Below are 18944 nucleotides of genomic sequence, written 5' to 3' on the forward strand. Positions count from 1 at the left end.
TTGAAGGTTATATTTGAAATGATTAAGAAAGGGAAAGTTAATTTGAGATGATGAAATATATACAAGTCTAATGTTGAATGAGATAATGATTTATTTTACATATGCTTATATGATTTTCTTGGACTACTGATGCTCGAGTTTAGTGTGCAAGAATTTGACCATGGGTTAAAGGGGAATTAAGACTCAAACTACTACAAACAGGACATAACGAAGGTTGAATCAGTGGAAAATATTCAAACCTAATTGTAATGTGTTTTATTTCGTATATGTGAATTGTATGTGTGCATAGTAGCCTAGTTCATGTATTATTGTAAAACAAGTCATTTTTTTAATATAATGTGATATTTTGTGTGTGTCACTTGACACTTGTGCTTGTTATGTGATATGACATGTTATTCGTCAATGGATCATGTGGCCACCTTATTCCATGATAAATGCCTCAATTGAGGAATTTGATTATTGCCTTAGTCAGTAAAAGGACAAGGTCATCACCTTGGGGAATTTGAAATTTGAATCACCTAGCTTTGGGAGGGTCATAAAGTAACTTTAAGGTAAGTTGGGATTAAAATTAACCCCACCCATGTTAGTACTATAGGCTAGGGAGCTATTAATGACCTCTAGGGTGTCTAGTGGACCTAGGAGACCCCATGAAAATGACATTTTTTATGGAATCCGAAAATGAGAAGGATATATATATATATATAGGTATGGCTAAATGAGAAACCACTTGTCCACTCTCTAATTTTAGAGACAGTTAGGTTTTGGCGGGAGAGGAGGGGAGCTCTACTGCAACTATCCTTACCCTAGCTTGGACCAAGGTTGGTATCTCAAGCTTACTTCCTTTCCTTTTTCTTTCTTTTAGCATGGTTAAGCCAATCTGCAAGTGTGGATTTTATCAATGGAGTATGCATTGCATTGCATTGTGGAGTAGAATTCATGTGAGTGTTTGAATGGTGTTCATTCCATGTAGATTAGTGTGACACCATTGTGCATCTTGTTGTATTGTGTGGAGTATTGTGAGTATGAGGTTTGGATTTCCTCTATTTCCTTGTTGCATTATGGGTGTTGATATTGTGTTGTGATAATGTGATGTGCTCTTGAAAATCTGTTGTTTTATTGCTACTTGGTTTTGTTTTCTTGTTGTGCTTGAGTGTTCTTATGGGTGTGGGACTTACACTCACCCTTGTGGGAAGGAAAGAGAAGTCCAAGGTAAACGGGCAGCAGTTGGATTGCATAGTTGAGGACCTTGGAGTATGGGCTCCATTGTATGCCATTGTTATATTCATATTTTGCCTTGGGGGAGAATAAGAAATTAAAAAAAGAGAAATGGTGAGGAAGGAAGTAACTAAAGTATGGGTTTGTAGGAAGCTAAAGCTATTGGTTGTGTGTGGTGGAGGATGTTGTGTTGGTAGTGTGTGTGGTGGAAGATGTTTATGAAGCCCCAAAAGGGCATGATATTATGAAGCCCTGAAAGGGCCTTGTATTTTGTTGATTTAGCCCTGAAAGGGCATGAGTTTTATGGAAAATATGATATGAAATGGTAAACCTTCTTGTGTTTCCACCTTCAGCCTATGTTCAAGGTTCCAATGCTGAGCCTTTGTGAAATATCCTTGGGATGGGATTTGTTGCAGTTTTGTTATGTGGTGTATATGTTTCTTACAAGTGTGTATGTGAATTTTTTTTGAGCCTTGTTCCCCTAGCGCGAGGGTGGTCTCTTTGAGGCCTATGGTTGGGTGGAAAGCACCCATGGTCCTTGTTGTTTTGTTGTGATGCATTTGCAAGTTCTTAGAGAAAAATCTTGGAAACTTGGAGTCCTTGTTATCTTCCATGTGCATAGGAGGAGAAGACAATATTGCATTGAGATGAGATTGAGAGAAAAACTCCATTTTGTTATGTGAGCCTAAATGTATTGTAAGAGAAAGCTACTGTCTTGGTTTGATTGTCAATGGAAAGGTTGTGAGTGCTCATGTGTAGTAAAAGTATTTTCCATTGTGTATATTATGATATGTTGACTTCACCACCTTTTTGTGTATCATGAGGGTATCACTGAAGATAATTCATTGTAATAATATTGTTGTTTTATTGGATGGTAACACCAATCACAGATCCAAATTACTTGATGCTCTTGAGTGGAATGCAAAAGAAATTTGATATCATAGAAGAGATAATATTCATAGGAAGGATTATCCTGGTGGATTGCTATTATCATTTTAGTTCCATTGTTTACCAATTGTGAATGGACATTCAAATCTAGATCTGCATAAGAAGATAATGTTGAGAAAATGGTTTCTAAATTTCATAATTCATAGATAGGGATAATCCAGATAACTTCATATAGAGTCTTGTCATGAAATGTTGAGTTATTGGATTAAGTTAATGTTTTGAATGCTAAATGAATCACAATTTTAAAACTATACTTAGTTTATAATTATCTCCTAATTATCCTTGCAATAACTTACCTTGAATATCCTAGATTACAGAAGAAGAAAATCAAGTGATGATATAAAATATACAAGACTTAAGACATAAGCTTGCTGTAGGTGCACATTTTATCCTCTGGAAAATGTATGAGAAAGTAAAATAAATCTCTTCTCTTAATATAGACATTAAAATATTCAAGAGTATTCCTTAGACTCCTAGGACCCTATAACCTATAAAGCATATTTTAACATAATAAACTAACCATCATATTAATTGCATTAGAAGGGACCTCATATGAGACACATAACTTGAGTCAACACCCTATCAAATCAAAAGAAACTTTTTTTAAAAAAAATATACAATGCTCATGTTAAACAAACCTAAACTAGCACCAAGTAATATTTTAAACAAGACATAGCATGACAAACAAACTACTATATTATCTACCCTAGGCTAGCATGGGTTGGTGAATGAGAAAACAATTTAATATGCTATGGAGACCAAGGTATTTAATTTCTCTGACATGACTAAGACTTATTTCATCCACCTATTCCCTAGGCACTTTGTGCCTTCAAATATTATATTGGAATACCATGCAAGTTTATGATATAATTCTGACAAGAGGGAATGGCTTCCATTTTGTCCTTGATGCCTTCATTTGCCTTGGAAGAAGTTATGGCATTTTATATGTCTTTCTTCACCCACCTAATTAAGACTAGGGTAAACTCCATGCTGCCAATAATATGGGACCAAGTAGCAAGTCGATTTAACATGGGAATTCGAAATGCATATCTTCTAGCTCAAAATTAATAGGATTTGACTCATGGAAAAGGTGCCTATGCTTGTCTTGGCCAAAACTTTGGTAAGTGAGTCCACCATGGAGAGAAACCCAAGGAATTCGCTTGGTCTATGGGTAAGTGAAGAAGATTATGGGGTAGTAGCACGTGGGTAGTAGGGTGATTTGGAACTTTGCTAGAGAAAAAGTATTTCATCTTCTTAAAAGAAATGTGAGTGGGGTCAAGTCAATGGACTATGACTAATAGGGTATATTAGATAGATGGATAGTTAATATGTTCATATGCATTCATTTTGTTACCTTAGTATTAGTAAGGATAGATTATCTTTTAAAATCATTATTTTGTTACCTTAGTATTAGTAAGGATCTAGATTATCTTTTAAAATCATTCTTTTATGATATATGTTTATATAAATGAATCGATCATTCTTTTCACTACAATTTCAATTGTAGTAGGTATTGACCCTAATATTAAAATGTGATGTCGCTTGCATTAGAGATATAATATGAATAATAAAAAGATAATTCAATCTTAATAACTATGTCAATGAAAGATGTAAGTTGGGATATGAAAAAAATAAAAATATACACCCATTGATTTTGGGAACATTTTAAATACTCTAGAAAAGTGTTAATTATGTATATATTGTTATTTGAATCGATTGCCTAGAGTAGCACAGTTGGCATCAAAGTTGATGATAGTTCTAATGGATGGTTAATTGAGGGTTACATGCATTGAAGAAATGTTAACTCATATGAAAAATTTGTAAAGATGACATTGAAATGTGGAGTATAGATTGAAGTAGTAGGTATGAGTATTCTCTTTCCAAACCCTGGGTCAGTAGATGTCAGAGGGATGTGCAACTCAATGATGATATAGTTGTAACACACATATGTCTTCTGGAGGTTATCTAGGCTTATGAAATTAATTAATTAAGAATAATCATAATAATAATAATAAATTTTTTTTAAAAAAAAATTGTGCTTAATGTACATTTAGGGTAAATTTAGGGCATGATATAATTAAAAAAGAAAAGTGTCTCTAATCAATTAAAGATTATTTAATTAAACAGAAAAAGTAATTATGAGAGCATATCTCATTTTATTAAATTAAATATCTCAACAAAATCTCTCTTCAGTTCAAAAAAGGAAATTTCCAGTTCACTATTGATCAAAAATGAGTTAAATCAGTTAACTCCTTTTTCTACTCAAATTGAATCAGTTAACTCCTTATTTTACACAAATTAAATCTGTTAACTCCCTTTAATTTGGAAATCTCCCTTTATGACTGAACTTCACCTTTAATCCCGACCATTGATTGAAATCAATCTCAACTCTTGATGAATTTTAGGAAAGTCTATTTAAGAGACCCTCGTCTCTTCATTTTGAAAGGTTGAATGAGAATTTGCATCAAATTGGTGGTCGTATTCATACTCACATTTGCTCATATTCACATACGCAAAGATCAAGTTTGACAAAAAGTTGACCAGATTTAACCAGAGTTGACTTGAGTTGACTAGTTTTGAAAAGAATTTTGAAATAATTAAACAAAATTATTTAATTAAATGGAGTGCTTAATTCTAATTAATTAAACAAAGTTATTTAATTAAATGAGAAGCCATTCCTAATTAATTAAACAAAGTTATTTAATTAAATGAGAAGCCATTCCTAATTAATTAAATGAAGTTATTAAATTAAATAAGAAAAGTGCCTCTAATTAATTAAAGATTATTTAATTAAATATAAAGAGTAATTATGACAGCATATCTCATTTTATTAAATTAAATATCTCAACAAAATCTCTCTTCAGTTCAAAAAGGGAAATTTCCAGTTCACTATTGATCAAAAATAAGTTAAATCAGTTAACTCCTTTTTCTACTCAAATTGAATCAGTTAACTCCTTATTTTACTCAAATCAAATCTATTAACTCCCTTTAATTTCGAAATCTCCCTTTATGACTGAACTTCAACTTTAATCCTAACCGCTGATTGAAATCGATCTCAACCGTTGAAGAATTCAAGGATAGTCTATTTAAGAGACCCTCATCTCTTCATTTTGAAAGGTTGAATGAGAATTTGCAACGAATTGTTGCTAGAATTCATACTCACATTTGGTCATATTCACATACGCAAAGATCAAGTTTGATCAAAAGTTGACCAAATTTAACCATAGTTGACATGAGTTGACTAGATTCAAAAAGAATTTTGAAATAATTAAATGAAATTATTTATTTAAATGGAGTACTTACTTCTAATTAATTAAATAAAGTTATTTAAGTAAATGAGAAGCCATTCCTAATTAATTAAATGAAGTTATTTCATTAAATAAGAAAAGTGTCTCTAATTAATTAAAGATTATTTAATTAAATAGAAAAAGTAATTATGAGAGCATATCTCATTTTATTAAATTAACTATCTCACCAAATTCTCTCTTAAGTTCAAAAAGGAAAATTTCTAGTTCACTATTGATGAAAAATGAGTTAAATCAGCTAACTCCTTTCTCTACACAAATTGAATCAGTTAACTCCTTAATTTACACAAATTAAATCTATTAACTCCCTGTAATTTGGAAATCTCCCTTTATGACTGAACTTCACCTTTAATCCTGACCGTTGATTGAAATCGATCTCAACCGTTGATGAATTCCAAGAAAGTTTATTTAAGAGACCATCACCTCTTCATTTTGAAAGGTTGAATGAGAATTTGCATCGAATTCTTGCTAGAATTCATACTCACATTTGCTCATATTCACATACGCAAAGATTAAGTTTGACAAAAAGTTGACGAGATTTAACCACGGTTGACTTGAGTTGACTAGTTTCAAATTTTTTTTTGAAATAATTAAACGGAATTATTTAACTAAATGGAGTGCTTACTTCTAATTAATTAAACAAAGTTATTTAATTAAATGAGAAGCCATTCCTAATTAATTAAATGAAGTTATTTAATTAAATAAGAAAAGTATCTCTAATTAATTAAAGATTATTTAATTAAATAGAAAAAGTAATTATGACAACATATCTCATTTTATTAAATTAAATATCTCAACAAAATCTCTCTTCAGTTCCAAAAGGGAAATTTCTAGTTCACTATTGATCAAAAATGAGTTAAATCAGTTAACTCCTTTCTCTACACAAATTAAATCAGTTAACTCCTTATTTTACTCAAATTAAATCTGTTAACTCCCTATAATTTGGAAATCTCCCTTTATGACTGAACTTCACCTTTAATCCTGACCATTGATTGAAATCGATCTCAACCGTTGATGAATTCCAAGAAAGTCTATTTAAGAGACCCTCATCTCTTCATTTTCAAAGGTTGAATGAAAATTTGCATCGAAATGTTGCTGGAATTCATACTCACATTTGCTCATATTCACATACGCAAAGATCAAGTTTGACCAAAAGTTGACCAGATTTAAGCACGGTTGACTTGAGTTGACTAGTTTTGAAAAGAATATTGAAATAATTAAATGAAATTATTTAATTAAATGGTGTACTTACTTCTAATTAATTAAACAAAAATATTTAATTAAATGAGAAGCCATTCCTAATTAATTAAATGAAGTTACTTAATTAAATAAAAAAAGTGCCTTTAATTAATTAAAGACAATTTAATTAAATAGAAAAAGTAATTATGAGAGCATATCTCATTTTATTAAATTAAATATCTCAAAAAAATCTCTCTTTAGTTCAAAAAGGGAAATTTCCTGTTCACTATTGATCAAAAATGAGTTAAATTAGTTAACTCCTTTTTCTACTCAAATTGAATCAGTTAACTCCTTATTTTACTCAAATTAAATCTATTAACTCCCTTTAATTTGGAAATCTCCCTTTGTAACTGAACTTCACCTTTAATCCTGACCGCTGATTGAAATCGATCTCAACCGTTGATGAATTTGAGGATAGTCTATTTAAGAGACCCCCATCTCTCCATTTTGAATGGTTGAATGAGAATTTGCATCGAATTGTTGCTGGAATTCATACTCACATTTGCTCATATTCACATACGCAAAGATCAAGTTTGATCAAAAGTTGACCAGATTTAACCATGGTTGACATGAGTTGACTAGATTCAAAAAGAATTTTGAAATAATTAAAAAAAATTAAATAATTAAATGGATTATTTACTTCTAATTAATTAATCAAAGTTATTTAAGTAAATGAAAAGCCATTCCTAATTAATTAAATGAAGTTATTTAATTAAAAAAGGAAAGTGTCTCTAATTAATTAAAGATTATTTAATTAAATAGAAAAAGTAATTATGAGAGCATTTCTCATTTTATTAAATTAAATATCTCAACAAAATCTCTCTTCAATTCAAAAAGGAAAATTTCCAGTTCACTATTGATCAAAAATGAGTTAAATCAGTTGACTCCTTTCTCTACTCAAATTGAATCAGTTAACTCATTATTTTACTCAAATTAAATCTATTAACTCCCATTAATTTGGAAATCTCCCTTTATGATTGAATTTCACCCTTAATCTTGACCGTTGATTGAAATCGATCTCAACCATTGTTGAATTCCAGGAAAGTCTATTTAAGAGACCCTCATCTCTTCATTTCGAAAGGTTGAATGATAATTTGCATCGAATTGTTGCTGGAATTCATACTCACATTTGCTCATATTCACATACACAAAGATAAAATTTGACCAAAAGTTGACCAGATTTAACAATGGTTGACTTGAGTTGACTAGTTTCTAAAAGAATTTTGAAATAATTAAATGAAATTATTCAATTAAATGGAGTACTTACTTCTAATTAATTAAACAAAGTTATTTAATTAAATGAGAAGCCATTCCTAATTAATTAAATGAAGTTATTTAATTAAATAAGAAAAGTGTCTCTAATTAATTAAAGATTATTTAATTAAATAGAAACAGTAATTATGAGAGCATATCTCATTTTATTAAATTAAATATCTCAAAAAAATATGTCTTCATTTCAAAAAGGGAAATTTCCAATTCACTATTGATCAAAAATGAGTTAAATCAATTGACTCCTTTCTCTACTCAAATTGAATCAGTTAACTCCTTATTTTACTCAAATCAAATCTGTTAACTACCATTGATGAATTCTAGGAAAGTCTATTTAAGAGACCCTCATCTCTTCATTTTGAAAGGTTGAATGAGAATTTGCATCGAGTTGTTGCTGGAATTCATACTCACATTTACTCATATTCACATAAGCAAATATAAAGTTTGACCAAAAGTTTACCAGATTTAACCACAGTTGACTTGAGTTGACTAGTTTCGAAAATAATTTTGAAATAATTAATCAAAATTATATAATTAAATGGAGTACTTAGTTATAATTAATTAAACAAAGTTATTTAATTAAATGAGATGCCATTCCTAATTAATTAAATGAAGTTATTTAATTAAATAAGAAAAGTGTCTCTAATTAACTAAAGATTATTTAATTAAATGGAAAAAGTAATTATAAGGGCATATCTCATTTTATTAAATTAAATATCTCAACAAAATCTCTCTTCAGTTCAAAAAGGGAAATTTCCAATTCACTATTGATCAAAAATGAGTTAAATCAGTTAACTCCTCTTTCTACTCAAATTGAATAATTTAACTCCTTATTTTACTCAGATTAAATGCATTAACTCCCTATAATTTCAAACTCTCCCTTTATGACTGAGCTTCACCTTTAATTTTTACCGTTGATTGAAATCGATCTCAACCGTTGATGAATTCCAAGAAAGTCTATTTAAAAGAGTCTCATCTCTTCATTTTGAAAGGTTGAATGAGAATTTGCATCGAATTGTTGTTGGAATTCATACTCACATTTTCTCATATTCATATACGCAAAGATCAAGTTTGACCAAAAGTTGACCAAATTTAACCACGATTGACTTGAGTTGACTAGTTTCGAAAAGAATTTTGAAATTATTTAATTAAATAGAGTACTTACTTCTAATTTATTAAACAAAGTTATTTAATTAAATTAGAAGCCATTCATAATTAATTAAATGAAGTTATTTAATTAAATAAAAAAAGTGTCTCTAATTAATTAAAGATTATTTAATTAAATAGAAAAAGTAATTATGAGAGCATATCTCGTTTTATTAAATTAAATATCTCAACAAAATCGCACTTCAGTTAAAAAATGGAAATATCCAGTTCACTATTGATCAAAAATGAGTTAAATAAGTTCATTACTTTTTCTACTCAAATTGAATCAGTTAACTTCTTATTTTACTCAAATTAAATCTGTTAACACCCTTTAATTTGAAAATCTCCCTTTATGACTGAACTTCACCTTTAATCCTGACCATTGATTGAAATTGATCTCAACCGTTTTACGAATTCCAGGAAAGTCTATTTAAGAGACCCTCATCTCTTCATTTTGAAAGGTTGAATGAGAATTTGCATCGAATTGTTGCTGGAATTCATACTCACATTTGCTCATATTCACATACGCAAAGATCATGTTTGACCAAAAGTTGACCAGATTTAACCACGGTAGACTTGAATTGACTAGTTTCGAAAAGAATTTTTAAATAATTAAACGAAATTATTTAATTAAATAGTGTACTTACCTCTAATTAATTAAATAAAGTTATTTAATTAAATGAGATGCCATTCCTAATTAATTAAATGAAGTTATTTAATTAAATAAGAAAAGTGTCTCTAATTAATTAAAGATTATTTAATTAAATAGAAAGAGTAATTATGAGAGCATATCTCATTTTATTAAATTAAATATCTCAACAAAATCTCTCTTCAGTTCAAAAAGGGAAATTTCCAGTTCACTATTGATCAAAAATGAGTTAAATTAGTTAACTCCTTTCTCTACACAAATTGAATAAGTTAATTCCTTATTTTACTTAAATTAAATCTGTTAACTCCCTGTAATTTAGAAATCTCCTTTTATGACTGAACTTCACCTTTAATCCTCACCGTTGATTAAAATCAATCTCAACCGTTGATGAATTCCAGGAAAGTCTATTTAAGAGACCCTCATCTCTTCATTTTGAAAGGTTGAATTAGAATTTGCATCGAATTGTTGTTGGAATTCAAACTCACATTTGCTCATATTCACATACGCAAAGATCAAGTTAGACCAAAAGTTGACCAGGTTTAACCATGGTTGACTTGAGTTGACTAGTTTGGAAAAGAATTTTAAAACAATTAAACGAAATTATTTAATTAAATGGAGTACTTACCTCTAATTAATTAAACAAAGTAATTTAATTAAATGAGAAGCCATTCCTAATTAATTAAATGAAGTTATTTAATTAAATAAGAAAAGTGTCTCTAACTAGTTAAAGATTATTTAATTAAATAGAAAAAGTAATTATGAGAGCATATCTCATTTTAGTAAATTAAATATCTCAACAAAATCTCTCTTCAGTTCAAAAAGGTAAATTTCCAGTCCACTATTGATCAAAAATGAGTTAAATCAGTTAACTCCTTTTTCTACTCAAATTGAATCAGTTAACTCCTTGTTTTACTCAAATTAAATCTGCTAACTCCCTATAATTTGGAAATCTCTCTTTATGACTGAACTTCACCGTTAATACTGACCATTGATTGAAATCGATCTCAATCGTTGATGAATTCCAAGAAAGTCTATCTAAGAGACCCTCATCTCTTCATTTTGAAAGGTTGAATGAGAATTTGCATCGAATTGTTTCTGGAATTCATACTCACATTTGGTCATATTCACATATGATAAGATCAAGTTTGACCAAAAGTTGACCAAATTTAACAACGGTTGACTTGAGTTGACTAGTTTCAAAAAGAATTTTGAAATAATTAAACGAAATTATTTAATTAAATAGAGTACTTACTTCTAATTAATTAAACAATGTTATTTAATTAAATGAGAAACCATTCCTAATTAATTAAATCAAGTTATTTAATTAAATAAGAAAAGTGTCTCTAATTAATTAAAGATTATTTAATTAAATAGAAACAGTAATTATAAGGGCATATCTCATTTTATTAAATTAAATATCTCAACAAAATCTTTCTTAAGTTCAAAAAGGGAAATTTCCAGTTCACTATTGATCAAAAATGAGTTAAATGAGTTAACTCCTTTTTCTACTCAAATTGAATCAGTTAACACCTTATTTTACTCAAATCAAATCTGTTAACTCCCTATAATTTGAAAATCTCCCTTTATGACTGAACTTCACCTTTAATCCTAACCGTTGATTGAAATCGATCTCAACTGTTGATGAATTCCAAGAAATTCTATTTAAGAGACCCTCATCTCTTCATTTTGAAAGGTTGAATGAGAATTTGCATCGAATTGTTGCTAGAATTCATACTCACATTGCTCATATTCACATACGCAAAGATCAAGTTTGACCAAATGTTGACCAGATTTAACCATGGTTGACTTGAGTTGACTAGTTTCAAAAAGAATTTTGAAATAATTAAACAAAATTATTTAATTAAATGGAGTACTTAATTCTAATTAATTAAACAAAGTCATTTAATTAAATTAGAAGCCATTCCTGATTAATTAAATCAAGTTATTTAATTAAATAATAAAAGTGTCTATAAGTAATTAAAGATTATTTAATTAAATAGAAAAAGTAATTATGAGAGCATATCTCATTTTAGTAAGTTAAATATCTCAACAAAATCTCTCTTCAGTTCAAAAAAAGAAATTTTCCAATTCACTATTGATAAAAAATGAGTTAAATCAGTCAACTCCTTTTTCTACTCAAATTGGATGAGTTCACTCCTTAGTTTACTCAACTTAAATCTGTTAACTCCCTTTAATTTGGAAATCTCCTTTTATGACTGAACTTCAGCTTTATTCCTGACCGTTGATTGAAATCGATCTCAACCGTTGATTAATTCTAGGAAAGTCTATTTAAGAGACCCTCATCTCTTCATTTTGAAAGGTTGAATGAGAATTTGCATCGAATTGTTGCTAGAATTCATACTCACATTTGCGCATATTCACATACGCAAAAATTAAGTTTGACCAAATTTTGACCAAATTTAACCACAGTTGACTTGAGTTGACTAGTTTCCAAAAGAATTTTGAAATAATTAGATGAAATTATTTAATTAAATGGAGTAATTACTTCTAATTAATTAAACTAAGTTATTTAATTAAATGAGAAGTCATTCCTAATTAAGTAAATGAAGTTATTTAATTAAATAAGAAAAGTGTCTCTAATTAATTAAAGATTATTTAATTAAATAGAAAAAGTAATTATGAGAGCATATCTCATTTTATTAAATTAAATATCTCAACAAAATCTCTCTTCAGTTCCAAAAGGGAAATTTTCAGTTCACTATTGATCAAAAATGAGTTAAATGAGTTAACTCTTTTTTCTACTCAAATTGAATTAGTTAACTCCTTATTTTATGCAAATTAAATCTGTTAACTTCTTTTAATTTGGAAATCTCCCTTTATGACTGAACTTCATCTTTAAATCTGATCGTTGATTGAAATTGATCTCAACCTTTGATGAATTCCAGGAAAGTCTATTTAAGAGACCCTCATCTCTTCATTTTGAAAGGTTGAATGAGAATTTGCATCTAATTATTGGTGGAATTCATACTCACATTTGCTCATATGAGAGCATATCTCATTTTATTAAATTAAATATCTCAACAAAGTCTTTCTTCAATTCAAAAAGGGAAATTTCCAGTTCACTATTGATAAAAAATGAGTTAAATCGGTGAACTCCTTGTTCTACTCAAATTGAATCAGTTAACTCCTTATTTTACTCAAATTAAATTCATTAACTCCCTTTAATTTGGAAATCTCCCTTTATGACTGAACTTCACCTTTAATCCTGACCGTTGATTGAAATCGATCTCAATCGTTGATGAATTCCAAGAAAGTCTATTTAAGAGATCCTCATCTCTTCATTTTGAAGGTTGAATGAGAATTTGCATCTGATTTTTGCTAGAATTCATACTCACATTTGCTCATATTCACATACGCAAAGATCAAGTTTGACAAAAATTTGGCCAGATTTAACCAAGGTTGTCTTGAGTTGACTAGTTTCGAAAAGAATTTTTAAATAATTAAATGAAATTGTTTAATTAAATGGAGTACTTACATCTAATTAATTTTAAAAATTTATTTAATTAAATGAGAAGCCATTCCTAATTAATTAAATGAAGTTATTTAATTAAATAAGAAAAGTGTCTCTAATTAATTAAAGATTATTTAATTAAATAGAAAAAGTAATTATGAAATCATATCTCATTTTATTAAATTAAATATCTCAACGAAATCTCTCTTCAGTTCAAAAAGGGAAATTTTCAGTTCAATATTGATCAAAAATGAGTTAAATCGGTTAACTCCGTTTTCTACTCAAATTGAATCAGTTAACTCCTTATTTTACTCAAATTAAATCTATTAACTCCCTTTAATTTGGAAATCTCCCTTTATGACTGAGCTTCACCTTTAATCTTGACCGTTGATTGAAATTGATCTCAGCCGTTGATGAATTCTAGGAAAGTCTATTTAAGAGACCCTCATCTCAGTTGGAGTTGAGAAAAACCAACTCCGAAGATGCCCAAGATCACTTGCATGCGAGAACCTGTCAAAGAGAAGCCAAAGAGAGGAAGAGCATGGAGCAAAGGCAAAACCCTAAACGGACATGAGAGACAATATGTGTAAACACAAAAAGAAATGTATTTACAATATGCAGTGATAATGTTATGATGTGATTTGATACAATGAGAGAGAGCCCGCTTATAAAGAGCTCATGGAAGCTTGTAGAACAATCTGGAAGGTGGTAGAAGATAAGGATGACAACTCAACACATATCCACAAAAAGGTGGAACATGCTAGAAAGGAACAAACTCCTGTGTTGTCAACAACTAACCACTACATGCATTAAATACAAAGTATTAAATAAATGCATTTACCTAAGTAAGCTTAAGTAATAGAATAAATAAATAATAATTAATTATTTACTCTAACACCCCCCCTTAATTGCAACTTAGGGAAATGCCTTAAGCTCATAAAACTAAGATGAATGCATAATGGGTCCTGGCAATGAGGCCATGTTAGGTACCCATGTACAATGCAAGAAAATGCAACCTCTGTAAATGAGGAAAGAGAGAAAACCTCATGGGAAAAACCCTCTCCCAAAAAGAGGTAAGAATCTAGTGAAGAACTGAAGAAGTCTACAACTAGGGAAATTGTCCCCTAAAACAGGAATAAGGAGAGATCATGTAGTAGCATCACTGAAGCATGAGGAAGTCGTAAATCTGCCAAATTGCTGATCTAAAGAACCTCCATGGAAGAAGAAGGCACGAACTGAGCATGTCTATATGGTAGATGATCCATCTCACCGAAATGCATAGGTAGCTAGCCACTGCAATTGCCTTGTATATAGGATCAACCACTGAATACATAGTTCACACTATCGAACCATCGAACCACGAATGCATTAGAACAATAGCATAACCCCCCCTTAATGCAGACGAGGTGTGATGACAGGCAACTGAGAAGGTTGGCCAAAGTCTCCTACAGATGAACCAAGAATGAGGAGAGAGGAAAAGAGGTGCAGACACCTATAAAGACACGGTCTAACTGACTCTGCATGGGGCCAATGTCATGGAAGGGGCACTCACTTAACAAAGGGAGAATGCCTAAAATAGCAAACAAATAATCCCCCCCATGGTGCTTTATGAAAATAGTGCATGTACAACTGACTCAAAACAACGTTCATGATCCCTAGAATGCAAAAGTGACACTTTATCTCAGTGCGAAATAGAAAAGTGCTTCAAAATGATAGCTGCAATGATCAAAATGGAAAAAGAGCTATGAAAAAAGAAAGTACAACCAAAAAAAAGAGAATCCATGCCAAGAAAATGATCTTCGAGCCTAAAACACTCAAAATATCCATCATATAGAAAAAATGCCAAAACAATGATACAAAGAGCAGAGGCCAAAAACTAAGAAAAAGGACTACAATTCTGAAAAGGTGACAGAAAGTTAGCTTTCTGAAAATATAAGGTTTTCAAAAAATGGGCATGGGACGCAAAAGATATGCATGGTAGAGTCAAAAATAGGACTTCATACTTCAACAGAAAAAAAGGAAATAAAAAGGCATCAAAACCTAAAAATATCTACACCAAAGTCTTCGTTTCGAAACCAGCTTTCTGGCACTTCTTTCGGATCAAAAAAATACCTCCGTATGCAAAAGTTATGGCCAAAAAACCAAAGGTAGCTCCAAAACAAAATAGAAGGAGAGTGCAAGCAAGGCTGATGACTTCATGCTGATGTTAGCAAATCATACGATTAAATTTGAAGGCTTGGAGGCCGTCGCCACAAAAAAAAAGCCACGTGGCATCGCCATGTGGCAGTATGGGTGATGACATGGCAGGGGCCATGTGGCAATGTGCCACGTGGTGCCCATGCCACGTGTCAAGCGCAGACTAGCGTTGACTGTGCAGAACAGGGCTGATGGAGGCTGCTGACAAGGACTGGGTGACACAGAGAAAATGGACGACGACTTTCGGTGGTGGTGGAAAAACTAAAGCGGTGGCCGAAAAAACCACCGGCGGTGGTGGCCGAAAAAACCACCGGCGGTGGTGGCCGCAGTGGTGGAGACTGAGCGGCGCCGAGGTGGCCCGCGGGAGGCACCGATCCACAGCAATGGTGCCGGTGGTAGTGGCTAGCGAGCTGTGTAGCGGTAGCCACTGGGTGGTGCAAGGGTGGCCACCTGACGGTGTGCTCCAAATTGATTTTTTTAAAATTTTTTTCGCACTATGTCTGTATGATCCATACGACAGCTACCTGGACGCTTCAAAAAATCTCCAAAAATGCCTTGTGTCCAAAATCGACAAATTTTATATAAATCCTGACTGCAAATGGCCTTCCCGATCCAATGGTAATGTCCATTTGGTTCCAAAGTGCTCCAAAAATTTGCTGATCCCTCGATTTGAAGAAAAATTGCACAAACAAACTAGGGTTTGTGACTTCAAATCACGGCTTCAAAATTTCTTCAACAAAGCTACAGCAGGAAGGCTCTGATACCATGTTGGAGTTGAGAAAAGCCAACTTCGAAGATGCCCAAGATCACCTGTATGCGAGAACCTGTCAAAGAGAAGCCAAAGAGAGGAAGAGCATGGAGCAAGGGCAAAACCCTAAACGGACATGAGAGACAATATGTGCAAACACAAAAAGAAATGTATTTACAATATGCAGTGATAATGTTATGATGTGATTTCATACAATGAGAGAGAGCCCACTTATAAACAGCTCATGGAAGATTGTAGAACAAGCTGGAAGGTAGTAGAACATAAGGATGACAACTCAAAACATATCCACAAAAAGGTGGAACATGCTAGAAGGGAACAAACTCCCGTGTTGTCAACAACTAACCACTACATGCATTAAATACAGAGTATCAAATAAATGCATCTACCTAAGTAAGCTTAAGTAATAGAATAAATAATAAATAATTAATTATTTACTCTAACAATCTCTTCATTTTGAAAGGTTGAATGAGAATTTGCATCGAATTGTTGTTGGAATTCATACTCACATTTGCTCATATTCACATACGCAAAGATCAAGTTTGACCAAAAGTTGATCATCAGATTTAACCACGGTTGACTTGAGTTGACTAGTTTCGAAAAGAATTTTGAAATAATTAAACAAAATTATTTAATTAAATAGAGTACTCAATTCTAATTAATTAAGCAAAGTTATTTAATTAAATGCGAACCCATTCCTAATTAATTAAATGAAGTTATTTAATTAAATAAAAAAAGTGTTTCTAATTAATTAAAGATTTTTTAATTAAATAGAAAAAGTAATTATGAGAGCATATCTCATTTTATTAAATCAAATATCTCAACAAAATCTCTCTTTAGTTCAAAAAGGGAAATTTCCAGTTCACTATTGATCAAAAAAGAGTTAAATCAGTTAACTCCTTTTTCTACTCAAATTGAATCAGTTAACTCCTTATTTTACTCAAATAAAATCCGTTAACTCCCTTTAATTTGGAAATCTCCCTTTATGACTGAACTTCACCTCTAATCGTAACCGTTGATTGAAATCAATCTCAACCATTGATGAATTCCAGAAAAGTTTATTTAAGAGACCCTCATCTCTTCATTTTGAAAGATTGAATGAGAATTTGCATCGAATTGTTGCTGGAATTCATACTCACATTTGCTCATATTCACATATGCAAAGATCAAGTTTGACTAAAAGTTGACCAGATTTAACCACGGTTGAATTGAGTTGACTAGTTTCGAAAAGAATTTGATATAATTAAATGAAATTATTTAATTAAATGGAGTACTTATTTCTAATTAATTAAATAAAGTTATTTAATTAAATGAGAAGCCATTCCTAATTAATTAAATGAAGTTATTTAATTAAATAAGAAAAGTGCCTCTAATTAATTAAAGATTATGTAATTAAATAGAAAAAGTAATTATGAGAGCATATCTCATTTTATTAAATTAAATATCTCAACAAAATTTCTCTTCAGTTCAAAAAGGGAAAATTTCAATTCACTATTGATAAAAAATGAGTTAAATCAATTAACTCCTTTTTTTACTCAAATTGAATCAATTAACTCCTTATTTTACTCAAATTAAATCCATTAACTCCCTTTAATTTGGAAATCTCCCTTTATGACTGAACTTCACATTTAATACTAACCGTTGATTGAAATTGATCTCAACCGTTGATGAATTCCAGGAAAGTCTATTTAAGAGACCCTCATCTCTTCATTTGAAAGGTTGAATGAGAATTTGCATCGAATTGTTGCTGGAATTCATACTCACATTTGATCATATTCACATATGCAAAGATTAAGTTTGACAAAAAGTTGACCAGATTTAACCATGGTTGACTTGAGCTGACTAGTTTCGAAAAGAATTTTGAAATAATTAAATGAAATCATTTAATTAAATGGAGTACTTACTTGTAATTAATTAAACAAAGTTATTTAATTAAATGAGAAGCCATTCCTAATTAATTAAATGAAGTTATTTAATTAAATAAGAAAAGTGTCTCTAATTAATTAAAGATTATTTAATTAAATAGAAAAAGTAATTATGAGAGCATATCTCATTTTATTAAATTAAATATCTCAACAAAATCTCTCTTCAATTCAAAATGGGAAATTTCTAGTTCACTACTGATAAAAAATGAGTTAAATTGGTTAACTCCTTTTTCTACTCAAATTGAATCAGTTAACTCCTTATTTTACTCAAATTAAATCCGTTAACTCCCTTAAATTTTGAAATCTCCCTTTATGACTGAACTTCACCTTTAATCCTGACCGTTGATTGAAATCGATCTCAACCATTGATGAATTTCAGGAAAGTCTATTTAAGAGTCCCTCATCTCTTCATTTTGAAAGGTTGAATGAGAATTTGCATCAAATTGTTGCTGGAATTCATACTCAGATTTGCTCATATTCACATATGCAAAGATCAAGTTTGACCAAAAGTTGATCAAATTTAACCATGGTTGACTTGAGTTGACTACTTTCGAAAAGAATTTTGAAATAATTAAATGAAATTATTTAATTAAATGGAGTACTTGCTTCTAATTAATTAAACAAAGTTATTTAATTAAATGAGAAGCCATTCCTAATTAATTAAATGAAGTTATTTAATTAAATAAGAAAAGTGTCTCTAATTAATTAAAGATTATTTAATTAAATAGAAAAAGTAATTATGAGAGCATATCTCATTTTATTAAATTAAATATCTCAACAAAATCTTTCTTCAGTTCAAAAAGGGAAATTTCTA

The sequence above is a fragment of the Cupressus sempervirens genome, chromosome 11 (genome assembly GCF_028749045.1).
Source record: "Cupressus sempervirens isolate cs-2001-9-10 chromosome 11, ASM2874904v1, whole genome shotgun sequence".
NCBI classification, from domain to species: Eukaryota; Viridiplantae; Streptophyta; class Pinopsida; order Cupressales; family Cupressaceae; genus Cupressus; species Cupressus sempervirens.